At 51.0% G+C, this 13138-nt stretch overlaps 1 protein-coding gene across 1 annotated transcript in view; it reads left to right on the forward strand.

The window, feature by feature from the left end:
* The first annotated feature begins 944 nt into the window (after positions 1-944).
* Positions 945-13138, forward strand: part of COL22A1 (collagen type XXII alpha 1 chain) — a 207477-nt gene continuing 195283 nt past the window's right edge. The window contains exon 1 of the mRNA XM_081070224.1: positions 945-1328. The gene's annotated coding sequence lies outside the window, so the exon portion shown is untranslated. The remainder of the gene's footprint in view (positions 1329-13138) is intronic.

A 13138-nucleotide genomic window follows, 5' to 3' on the forward strand; every position in this document is an offset into this window, starting at 1 on the left:
CCATCTGGCACTAAGTGGGTACTCAATGAACTGTCGCAGGGGCCGCTGGAAAATGAGGCAGGAGAGGAAGGAATGGGCCAACTGTTGCAATTCCCTGGGTCACAGGTGAGCCCCACACTGTCCTGGCTCTTCAGGACATTATTAAATCCTGGCCCCAATAGACAGCCACATAAAGGTGCCAGGAAGTTCAGGAGCCTGAATGGGGAGGGGGAGGATGGCAGAGATGGCATGAATTAAGCCATGTTCTCATCTAGTTCAAAATACCCCTGCCCAGGCCATTTTCAGGAGCAGAGGACCGGAAGAAAAAGTGGAGGAGCCCCTGGAGCAGCACCTGTTCATTCTATCTGGGGGCTGGGCAGCCCTTTAGGAGAGGCCCACCTGGGCCCCTGCTCTGCTGGGGTCCCTGGCAGGTGACCAGGGCTCTGTCTGAGCCTTCACAGTTCACATCTGAAAATAAAGACATCAATTCACCCCTCCCCCTCGTACAGTGAGAGCCAGTAAACTTGGCCGAAGAGGCAGGTAGGTGCTGAGACAGGAGTGGGCCTCAATGCAGGACAAAGGACAAAGCTCCCCCACTCACTCATCCCTTGTGAACTTTCCAAACTTGCCCGCAGCTGCTGTCTAGTAGGGGCTATTTCAGACTGGGCTGTAAAAGGACCAAAATACCCAGCGAAATCTATAATTGGGCAGAGTTGTCAGCCCCAGTCCTGGGCTTCCTAGGGACGCCTCTTTGCTGCCTGGAACCCAGCGCGGTCCCTGCCCCCTCAGGTCCCTTCCCAGCTCCTGTCCCCTTCTCTTCCGGCCCCCTCCCGCCCCGAGGGGACCGATCTCGGTCTCCCTGGGCTCGCCACCTGCCCCGCCCCGCCGACCCTCCTCCCGGCCCGCCCACCGCCTGGCTCCTCCCCCTGCACTCAGTCTGGGGATCGCACCGCTCTGACCACTTTGGCCCTGGGGGGACTGAGCAGCTTTGTTCTAGGGCGGCAGCTGGCCCAGCTGCTGCTGCTGCTGCATTTCTCCCCAGGAAGTGTCCCCCCTTTCCCTAGTTTTCAGTTTCTCCCACACTTTCTTTTATTTTCTAAGTTCTAAGTGTTACATTTTACTGTATTTATTTGTTTTAAAACTAGCTCTCTCTCGGGACCCCTGGACTGGGTGAAGCCCCCAGACTTATTACAAGTCTTGTTTAGAGACTGAGCTTGCTAGAGTTGGGGGAAGGGTGGGTGGAGCTGCTGGCAGGTGACCCCCAGGAGGGGGCTGCCTGGGGCTGGCATCTTCTCCAGGACTCACTGCTTCCAGCGGATTGGAACCCCAGCTGGCATCTCCCCTTCCAGGTAAGGCCAGCTCTCTTCTCTGCTTGGGCTGCTGGAGGTCAAGGGGCTTCAGGCTTCCACCGTCTTCTGTGATGTGAGGAGACAGTCCTGGTGGCATGACAGCGGCCTGGAGCGTGCCCTCTGCAAACTCAGACATTTCCTTCGGACCCTGAACATGCTGAGCTCCTCAAGGAGTGGGCACAGTCCCCAGCTGAGGGTCTGTGAGAACCTACCTGTCTGATTCTATAAGAGCTGAGCAGCTCAGGAGGCAGGAGTCAGGGGCGCTGTGGGGTGTCAGCTGAGGGGCCCATTTCTGAGTGCTGCTTTTAAAGTTGTTCAGCTATCCCCGGCTCTTCCAACTTTCCAGTAAGAAATTTGGAGTAAAAGCCAGAAAGATGGTGGAAAAAACAAAACCAAAAAGCAAATAAGCAAAACCAGTGGAGGGGGAAGAATACCCTCTCTTCAGTTTTGCGTTTATTGTCAAAAGGAACTCTGCCCTTTGGGTGTAAACTGAGATCTCTTTGCCATCTGAGCAATGTAACCCCCTTCCAATTTTCTTAGCCCAGGGACATGTTTCTGTCCTTTCTTCTGCATATCATGCTCTGTAGCGGCCAGAGATCACGTCCACGTTATAGAGTATAACTAGAATTAGTCATGCTATTGGAAAACGTGCCCTCACCTCTCCTCTCTCAAGCTGAGACTCAGAGATGATGAGATGACGGGTACACCCTTATCAGCATCCCCTGAAGGAGGTCTTTGCTGGGTGCCCCTCCCCAGAGCTTCATTCCCTCACTTGGATCTTCCAGAACCTCATGCCAGCCCCCAATCTGTCTGTTTCACTGACGATGTCTGCCTGGCAGAGTCCTACAAAGCCAGGTTCTGCCTGTGAGAACCACCCGGCTTTGGGCTGTGTCTTTGGATCCTTCTAGTTTAGTCCCAGAGTTGTTCCCAGAAGTGCTAAGCCGCAGGGCTGCTGCGCTGTTGGAAGCCGCTGAGTGGCGCTGAGTGGGGCAGGCTGGCCAGTAGGTGCATGAAGGACGGAGCTTTGATGCCGGTCTTGCTTTTCATTCCCGACTCTGTGCTTTATCTGGGTGCCCTGAGCTAGAGGACTGTGTCCAGTGAACCTCAGTTTCCTCAGCTGCCAAGTGAGGTGACAGAGGGACAACATAAGGGAACCCCGTGAGTACCTGGAAGGTGGTCAGCAAGCGGCATATCTCTGTCTGCTGCTTCACAGACCTGGGGAGGGAGTGGCAGTGGTGTTTCTGTGGGAGGAAGCACCCCACCCCATCCTAGATTTCCCTGTTGCTCTGTGGCTCAGGGGCCTACTGTGTGATTCTTGGAAATTGTCATCCTGTTGTTGGGCCCCTCATGGAAGGCAAGAGGCAGAGGACAGGAGGGTCCCCTTCAGTGGGGATCCAGGAATGGCTCCAGGGAATCCGCGAGCCCTTTGAAATGTTTGGAGCCGAAATTTGTTTGTAACTGGTTTTTCTGGGGTTTCTTCAAAGTGTCATCAGATTCTCAAAAGTTTTTTCACACCAACAAAATGGTTAAGTGTGTGGTCCACAGGCTGATCCAGCCCCCAGACAGTTGTAATGCTCCATAGGTGGTTTGAAATTTGTTTTAATGGCTTGCCAACAGAAAACGTGCAGGACATTTCCTGTACAAATTGTACTCTCCGGCTTCTCATGAAAAATGAGAAGATGGGACGTTTGGCTGCATGCCCTGTAAGGCTGTCAGAGTAGCCGCCCACATTAGCCAGGTATGTGCCCACTTTAGCCAGATATGTGCCCACTTTACCCAGGTATGTGCCCTCTGGTCATCCAGGGTCATCGGGACGACCTACAGGGTTTCCCCAGACACGGGAGTTGGCTGGCTCTGACAGGATCCGGGTTATCTCTGTCCCTCTGATTCCACCGTAAGAGGGCTGCAGATAAGTGGAAGTACTTTCAGGGCAGAGAAACCAGGATGTCCTGGAAACAGAAGCCGTGGCCCACATGGAAAGATAACCGCTACCATAAGAAAGAGCCTCTGGTGTGGCAGAAAGAAGACGCATGGCCACGGGCATCTGGAGGGCTGCCATGCAGAAGAGGCAGTTGGTCTGTTCTCCTGGTCCCCAAAGGGTAGAAGTAGGAGGACTGGCAGGGGAAGTTTCCCTGGGCACTGATTCCAGCCCAGTGCCAGTGAACAGTGGCCAGAGGTTGGACGGCACCTCAAAGGGCTGGTGGGGGGCTGAGCAGAACCTTGACTGCCTGAACCAGGTGGATATTTAAGGTCTTTTCTCAACTGGAGATCCTGTACTTCCTAAGTGCTTCCTTTCCAGACTTAAAATTCTGCTAGTTCTCTCCTGCCTCCTTCTCTTCCTTCAGGGCCGCTGGTGATGACAACAGAGGCTGACACAGGCTGTGTAGTGTCTCGTCTACCTCTGGGCCGGGGCCATGAACTATACATGTCTCCGTCATGTCTAGGTTTTACAAACAAGAAAGGAAAGATCAGAGAGTTTGAACGACATACCTGAGGACAGGTAGAGGGAATACAAGGAGGGAAGATTCAAAGTCACCCCCGAGGGATCAAAACCCATTTTTCTGTCCACAAAGGCCTTTTTCCCCACGTGGATAAAACTTCCCCCTCAAAAGGGGGCATCATTATTGATGCAGGCCCACCAAGGAGAAACAGGAAATGAGACAAGCCCACATGTTTTACAGTTGGAAGGGTCCCTGAGGATTTTTTAGCCAATCCCCTACTCAAGAATTGAAGACATGCCAGGTGGTCCAACAAATATAACCACAAAATCGAGGAAGATCAAGGTCTGGTAAAATGGGCAAGTGAAATTCCCCATTTCACAGATGAGAAGACAGAGTCCAGCAGAGTGTGAGTGACTTGCCTGCTTTGTATTTAGAGACAAGTGGGTCTCAAACACAAGTCTCGTTAGCTAACAGGACAGAGGGTGGTTGACCCTTTGATCTCCTCCCCCAGGACTCCTCACTGGTGCGTGTTGGGCACCGGGCTAACCTCCCCAGAGCACTTTGCCTGGGGCCAACAGTGTTTGCTGAATCGAGCGAGTCAGTGAGTAGACGACCATGTGGACGCAAAGTCCAATGAAGGCATGATATGACACTCTCCTTCCTCACCCAAAGTGACCGTTTTCTTTGCGGATTGCCTAAGGACCATTTCGCAGCGCTTCTTACAGTCCCTTCCGTTAATGAGCCACGGCCCGGCAGCTGTCCCCACTGGCCACTGCACTGGGCATGTTTGTGCATGTGACTTCTGCCTCTTTGCAATGATGTCCCTCAGATTATGGCCAAGGAACAGGATTTCTGGGTCAAAGCCCATGGGCACTTTAATGGTTCTCAGGAGAGGCTAACGGCCGGGAACATCACGGCACAAACAGAGGACGTCTTGGCAGACACCCCCGGAATGTGTGGAGGTGGGCCTGCCAGTCCGCCGTGGCTGTGAAGATGTCACAATCCTTTGTGACAAACCCCATCTGATGGTTAAGCTCCCTCCGTCTGTCCACTCCCTTAGCTGGCACACTTCCAGTTACTGGGAACTCACTACTTCTAGTTAACTGTGGCTGTGTTCTGACAGAGATGCGAGTATCATTTTAAGTTTTTAGGTTTGGTTCATAATAAAATTTTCAACAACTAGGAATGCACACCATCTTTTGGTTGAAAGCATCTCTAAGGGGAAGCCTTTCCTTTAAGTAAACACTGGAGACCCAGGCCCCCTGGAGCTGGCCTTGGCTGTCAGGTGGCTGAGCAGCTGCGAGGGGCTATTCTTGATTCCATAAGGACCACAAAGAGCAAACTAATCTCAGCGCCACCAAGTCCAATCTCCTTATCCGATGACTGAATTACATCGCTCCCCGGTACCTGCCCACCTTGTCCTGGCCCACGTCCAGTGACAGAGGAATCGCCACCTCCCAGGGCAGCCTCTGGTGCACTGCTGACTCTCTGCTTAAAAAGTCTTCCTTTTACTGAAGAGAAAGCTCTCTCTCGGCCACTTCCATATCAGTCCTTATTTCACCTTTTTGGGACTATTTAGAATAAATTAAATCAAATCCCTTTGCCTATGACATTGTTTGAGCTCTGTGAAAACAAAAGAAATGTGTCCCCGGGCCTGAGGTTGAGTGCCAGCGGGTGCCAGGCTGTGTGTCAGACCTTCTCACATACAGCATTACTCCTGTGAACTCGCTGTGTTATTACCCCTTGTACAGATGGACAAACTGAGCCTTACAGACGTTTAGTCCCACAACCAGAAGTGGCAGAACTGGTATTCAAACCCATGCCTTAGTGCAAAGGCCGTGCCTTTAACCCAAATCCCAGACTGCCCTACATGTCTACGGTGAGTGTATAGAATTCATGCAAAAAGGCAAATATGCCATTTGGAATATCTTTTCCTTTTTAAAAATATTTACCATTCAAATGTTTTAAATTATAAAAGAAAACGATATCATTACATGTGTGACCATCTCGGCAACCCTCCTGCGTTCTCATTGCGCCAGCTTAGCCAATAGTAGCATTCCAGCAAATATCCTTTCAGAACTTTGTATCCAAACATACACATCAATCAAAATCCATCATCTGAACAATTGGGGAATAACAACAAGAATAGGAAAACATCTTTATGTAGCACAGTATCTGGCTCACAGGAAGTACTCTGGATTGTAAGTATTTTGTTTCGCTTGGTCTAATGCTCGCCGCGAGTCCCCTGGGCAAGCAGTGTGATGGTCCCCGTTTGTCTTCAGCAAAACCGATGGGCAGAATGAGGCCCTGGATGGGGTGCTTCCAGGCCTCTGGAGAAACACCTCATGGTGACCCCACTTTCTTCCCTGGCTCCCTAGTTGCTATGGGCAAGTCAGCATGGGATTTCCCTGCCTCTTCAGTTGTTGACCTGCTTTGCCCCAGCAGCCCATGCTGCTGACAGCTCCACGTCATCAACGGCTGGAATCCACTATGGCTTGTCTTTTTGTGACACTAGGCAATGAGTCCCTCGAATCCATGGGCCTGGCACTACTTATCTGTACATGGCCAGTGTCTATACAATGCTGGTAGGAACGCAACAAATCTTGTGGAACACAGTAACTTCAAAATGGTGATAATCAGGTGCCTGGCACAGAGATATTGGATGGATGAAATTACCACTGAATTTAAATCACGATTAGATAAGAGAATGAAATACCCAAACTGGAAATGTCCCCCTGGTATTTCCCAGGCCCAGCACAGCGCCTCCCACACAGGCACTCCTGACGGATGCTTGTTCTTCTCGGTCATCAGCTCCCGCTCAGGGAGGGCTCTATTTGAGGACCAGGTGGCTCTGCTACCTTGGGCATTGTCGAGGTCCCCACTGAGCATAGGGGGCCTGGATTCGTGGGCTGGGCTGTATTGCTGGGTGAAGTCTGGCTTGGGTCTGAATCCGGCCCTTCTGTTTCTGGCTGTGTGATTTCCAGCACCTTTCAGCGCATCTCTGTGCTGGGCCCTTCAGCTCAGAAAACATGGGCAGCGTCAGCCTGGGCCCCCAGAACCACTGCTCAGTGAGCAGGTGTGACATTTGGCTCCTGGTAGGTCAGTGCTCCATGACCTCGAAAGGTTCCAGGCCCCGGCATCCCCTTCCAGCCACAGGAGCCTGTCCTTCCACTGGGAAAGAGAGGGCCTCAGCCCACTTGATCTCCCCTCCCTAGAGTGACTTGGTACATAAATACACATTTCTATAATCCCTTGCCTCTTTGGTTTGTCATTTCATGATAGCTCTTCCTACAGGGGTCATCCAGTCATTCATTTAACACACTAAATGCCTGCTACGTCAGGTGTGCTTAGGGAATGAAGGGGCAAGTACAACACGGCCTCCATGAAGCTGCGTCTTGGGGGAAAGAGGAGAACTCACCACTATTTTTAAAGTGTCCCTCCTTCCGACTGTCCCCCTACCATGTACAGTCCTAGAGGCAGACACTCTTCCTTGTTTATCTCCACCTCCAAACTCTGGCACAGGCCTTGGAAAGGGGGAGTTGGGGTAAAGTGTTCGTGGCATGAGTAGACATTTGTGTGGGTGAGTGGGTGGGTTAGTGAGTCGTGTGAGAGGGAGGGAGTGCAGAAATGCATGACTGCGCAGACGGACAAGCGAGTGAGCAGATTCATGAAACAATGAACGAGAAAGCAAATGCATGAATGGATAACTGAGTGAGTTAGAGAATTAATTAACATGGCCGAGTTTTGATCAGCCATGCCTAGAGGGTTTTTCAGGTGGGAAAGAAAGAGGATGGGACGGTGGTGGCCCTTTGCTGACACAAAACCCTTCAACAGGCTGACATTCTCTTGCTGAATTCTCCCACCAAGAAATGCTCAGACTGCATTTGAAAAGACTTCGCCAAACCTAGCAAAGTACAGAGGTAACAAGCAGAGCTCCTGCCCATAAGCTCCCCTGGAAGGGAAGACATTCTGAGCCCCTCCCCTCAGCTTTGGTCCTGGAGTCCCCGCACAGTGACGCCAGAGCCACAGGTTCCCACAGAAAAAAGAGCCAGAGAGCCTCCCACTGTGAGGGGTCCCTGCATTGGACACATCTGCGAATTGATTCTCCCGGAGGAAAACTTGCCCTGCAGAGCCTCCCTTCCTGGTGAGTCCCTGCCCTCTGCCCTCTGCGCTCACGCCTGCAGAGCCAGGCCTGAGGTGATTTCTTGGAAGAAAAGAAACTCCCGTGGTGACTAGGCCAACTCCTATGCCAACCCACATGCCTGCTCTGTTCACAGGAAGCCGAAGTTTCAGATTATTTGAAAAAAAAATTATTTTAGAAAAAAGAAAAGAGAACTCCCTCTTACTATTTAAGTTAAATATAGAGTTAAGTATCGTTCAGACCCTCAACCTGTTGATTCATTGCCCTGTTACACTGATACTTGGAGAGCCTGCTCTGTGCTTGTCACTGTTCCGGGCGCCAAGGAAGAGAGACCAGAGACAATCCCTCAGTCTAAGGAGCTCAGTGGAAAAGACAGATCAATAAGTAGGTGCATTTTAATGCCACTTGTGGGGTGGTACAAACCAGGAGTCTGCGGGGACCTAAAGAAGACAGTGACACACTCCCTGCCCGGGAAATCTGGGAAGGCCTCACAGAGGGAAGGCATATGAACTGGGTTTTGAAGTGTGACTAGGAGTCTGCCCTGCAAGAAAAGCAATCATCTCAGAGGTAACAGCAGAGGCAATGTCCAAGAGTTAGGAACAGAAACTGCTGGGCTGTTGGAGGAAGACAGCGACATCTCTGAGGTTGGAGAAGAAGGTTCTGAGGTGGGGAGGACATGGAGCTGGAAAAGGAGGGTGGGATCAGATGGAAAGAGGCTTTGAACAGAAGGCTTTCGGCTGGGGAATGACACGCACAAACCTGTCACCCCCGAGGACAGCTATGCTCAGGTGACCAGGCCCTTCGCACTCACAGTGGAATCAGTTCAACCTGGTCCAGGTGTAGGAGCCTCAGGAGGGAAGCTGCCCGACGCTTTGTGGAGCGTGTGCCCTCAGACAGAGGTCTGTGCGCTGGTGCACAAGCACGGTCAGTATGAAAGACGTGCTGGAAAGGCTCTCTGGTGATAACAGCGTCTTTGACTTACTTGTAGCCTTTTGTATTTTCGATTGGCAACCAGGCACTGTGCTAGGGACCCTCAGCCATCCAGTCACCTGCTGAGGGAGGTTAACGCTCCCTTCCTGACAGAGGAGACAACTGAAGCTTAGAGGGAGACCCGAGCTGGGCTCCCATAGCCAGTGAGGTTGGGAGCCGGGAACCAAAGCACCGTCTGTCTGGCCCCACGGCCCGTGGCTGTGCCGTCCGCGTACTGTCTCGCATCTCATGGGGAGACACTGATCGGGGCTTCTCATCGTTCTCCCCCAGAAAAAGGGGAGCCTGCTGGGACAGCACCTCCAAAACCAGTGTGGGTGCTGCAACACTATTTATGTGCATTGCTTCATCAGACCAGATGCTGCCCCAAATAAATTAAACAGAAATATCTTCCTGTGTCCTGAGGACCCTGTAACCTGAGACAGTCTCTTGTGAAATGAACTGAGACAGTATATGTGGGAGGGGAAGAAAAGAAAAGAAAGAAGAAAACAAATCAGGAAAAATTCAGTACTGAAAATGTGAAAGAAATAAGCAGAGGGTTATGACAGCTCTAAGACGTGTGAACAGACCAATAGAACAATAAAGAGCGATTAGAGTTTTCCTATGCTGCTGGTGGGGGAAGGGAGGTGTCCTCCTGTCTGTACCACCAGCCATCGGCCCAGGAAGGATGCAGGGGTGGGGTATCTGGAAGGATCTGGAAGTCAGCCCTTGGACAGGGAGGTTGAACAGGGTAATTCTGGGAAAGCCTATTTAAACTGAGCCGTCAATCAAAGATGAAAGGAGAAAGAAAAGACAAGATATAGACTGAGGACGGAGTCTAAGGAAACAGAGATGCTCTGTGGAAGAGGCAGGGTGAGCCCCAGACACGAGTTGGCCGCCCTACGTGCTAGGCCTGCTTTGGGGTTTGCAATGAAAGAACCCCAACTCAAATTGGAAATTGGCTTATGTTTACAAAATAGGAACGGCTATTAATTCTTACCAGAGATAGTGTTATACAACACTGTTGTCAAATGAAGTGGGAATCTTAAAGTATAAAGCTAAAAATGGAGGGAAAATATAGCAGCAGTCAGGCAGTTAATGAAAAATATTTTTCTGGATTTTCTGATGTTTCTGGTATTTGTCAGCTTCTTAAAATTTGTAATTTGTTGTCATTGCTTTTTTTTCATTCTAAGTTAAATATTTACTTTGGCCCCCTAAAGCAAAAACACAAAACCAAAAAATAAAACAGGGTGGGGACATGTTTGCCTCATGCAACACAAAAGTCCTGGGAGCCTCTGGCTTTTGGGCAACACTCGGCTAAGATGCTCAAGTGATGCCCTCTGTCTCATGGCAAGGAGCCTTCAGCATCTCCAACCTTAGCTCCCCTTTGTGGCTTCTCACGGCCGGAGTCTCCCTGATGTACACACAGCTCTCTTGGCTGGGTACCACCCACTAACCCAAGCCTAGCTTCCTCCTGTGGTGGCCATCTGACTCATGGGAAACTCGTGCACCCTTGCCACATGGAATCATGGGAGTGCAGGCTGCTTGCCCCTGCTCTTCCGACTTTCCCATTCTATTCTATGTGTTCACATCGGGCCAAGCCAACAAGCAATCGGGTGCCAAAGGCGAGGCGAGAGGTGGGTAGGGGCCAGTCCATGCAGGTCTGTGACGTGGGAGCTCTGAGCTCTCTCTGAAGGCCGGGACGGGTCACTGCAGGATTCATCCACAAGTCTAAAGACCCTATTTGTGCTTTAGAAGCCTCATTTGGTTCTGGGGAGGACGTGCGGACAGCGAGGTACGGGCGAGTCTGAGGGCTGGAGGCCCCACCCCAGGCTGTTGGTTACAGGAAACAAGACCTCACGGAGGCCTTTCACGCTTCACCCCCTCCCTCAGGTGGCTCCTTCCCATTCTTTAGAGCTCAGTTCCAATGTCGCCAACTCAGAGGAGACTTTACAGAGCGTAAAAACTGTCTCACTCTAGTCACCTTCTTTCACATGACCCTGTTGTTTTCAAATCGATGACTCCTCTTGGAAACCATACTGCTATGTATTTGTGCCTTGTTTAGTTTTTCTCTTCTCTCCCTAGAAAGTAAACAATGCCTGGCATCTAGTCTCAGACTCAGTCATTATTCACTGAATTGGTTAATCACGAGTCCGGAGAGCGCAGAATCGTGAAGAAGTGGGCGATGCTTTAGGATAAGGACGTGCCTTTCAAGTCCTTGGCCAGTTTAAGAAATCTTCATTGATTCAAGAATAGACAGACATGGCGTGAATTTCATTCACAATTTTTAGTAACTGGGAAAGAAACACAACTGACATCTGGCCTCTTCTTAAGGAAAAAAATATCCCATAGGAAAGACTTTTGAATTCCATAGCATGAAGAAGGAGGTCAGGAAAACACGTTTCTCACTCTATTTCCATCTCCTTCCATGAAATGGACTCTGCGTTCTGGCACTGAGGACTTAAGCTGACTGCATGCAGATCTTGGAACGTCTGCATGGAGAAGACGTGAGGCTGGGTGGGGGTTCTTGCTCATCAGCAGGACCAGAGACGCCCAGAGGCTGGAGCTCTTCCTTTTCTTCTCCCAAACTCACACCCCGGGGCTCTGGCTTCCCTTCCCTCTGCAACTTTCCAGGAGTATCTCCAGTCCCAGTTCTCTTCTGAGCCTTAGACTCAAATGTCTACCTTTTCGTAACTTCTCCCCCTGGCTGTCTTCCAGGTGCCTCCAACTCATGCAGTATGTTCAACCCAAACTTATCATCTCCGTTCCCATCAGTGACTGGCTTCCAGATGCTCGAACTGGAACTCTGGCCTTCCTTCCAGCCTTTTCCTCCCTCTGTCCTTCCACTCCCTGCCAGTCCTCTGGTGTCATGGAATCTGCAGCTGGACCACGTGGCCTGCTGCTATCCTAGGAAAGGTCGTTGGCATTTCATTTTGGAGATCGCACTCACCTCCTCATTGGTCCCTCTGTTTCATCCATCCTTCTCAGCAGGGTTTTCTGGATCACAGCAGCAGACACAGAGGTACATGCTTTGGTGCCGGGGGCAAAGTCTGATCCCTGCCTCAGGGTCCACCGCACAAGTTCCTAGACTGCCTGTTTAAACACTCCTTCCTTAAACTTGAATGCCTTCCTCTAAACAAATTCCTACCTTCTGCTTCAGCCTTAACTTTCAGCATTCCTTCCATCCCCACCTCCAAAACAATGTCCTTCTTGCTCATGCCAGGAATGATACTGGAAGGGAAGCAGGCTCTTCCGGGTGAAGGCAGCCTTCGTCTTCCTGCTATTCCCCAGCCATCTTTCCAGGCCAACTCAGGCATCAGCTCCTCCACGAAGCCTCCCTGAGCTCCCAGGCCTGAGTCAGGCACTCGTCCCTCCGTCTGTCTGAGCAGTGACCACATGAAAATACAAGCATCCACTTGCCTGTCTGTGTCCACCATCAGGTGTGAAGCTCCCGGGACAAAGTGTCCCATGTTGTGTGCCTGGCACGTAGTAGGTGCTTACCATGCATTCGGGGCATGGCTGAACTAGAGACTAAAACACTGAAGTTCCCAGGACCCCTGAACAGCCAACAGCTGAGTTCTGCCAACAGCTCTAACTGACAAGTCTCCCCTTTATATGGACTATGACGATAATGGTCAACCCCTTACTTTGTGTGGGATTATTGTGACCATTGCCTCATGAATCTCGTCCACAGATCTGTGAAGTAGGGGATATTGTTTCCATTTGATAGGTGAAGAGACAAAGGATTGGGAAATGACAAAAATAGAATGTTTTCAGCACGCGCTGGTTAGGCATTTGTTCTCAGCTTTTTACATGTATTGACCGAGTGAATGCTCCCAATGCCTGTGACATAGCGGTTATTACCCCCACTGCATAATGAAAGGACTGAGGTCATGAGGTTAAGTGACTTCCCCTGGTTTGCACAGCCAGGAAGAGGCAGACGTGGAATTTGAACACAGGGATTCTGATTGAGAAGCTTCCTCATTATGCTGACTGCCCCAAGAGAAGTCACTCCTTGGACAGTGGCGGGCATACAGAAGGTACTCCGTTTTGGGGGACTGACGGGGACTTGTTCCAGGTCACACAGACTGAGTTCTGAATCCAGGCCTCAGGCCTCCAGCTCTTCCCGGGCAGCCCTGTAGAGACAGAAGCCATCCAGCTTCCTCTTCCCCTCTCCGACAACAAGTGCACTTTGCATCACAAACAGCTCAGGGGACATGTACAGAGGCTCGGAGCTGGGCCTCTGGGAGAAGGCCCTGGCC

Source organism: Rhinolophus hipposideros, assembly GCF_964194185.1.
Source record: "Rhinolophus hipposideros genome assembly, chromosome: 13".
Classification (NCBI taxonomy): Eukaryota; Metazoa; Chordata; class Mammalia; order Chiroptera; family Rhinolophidae; genus Rhinolophus; species Rhinolophus hipposideros.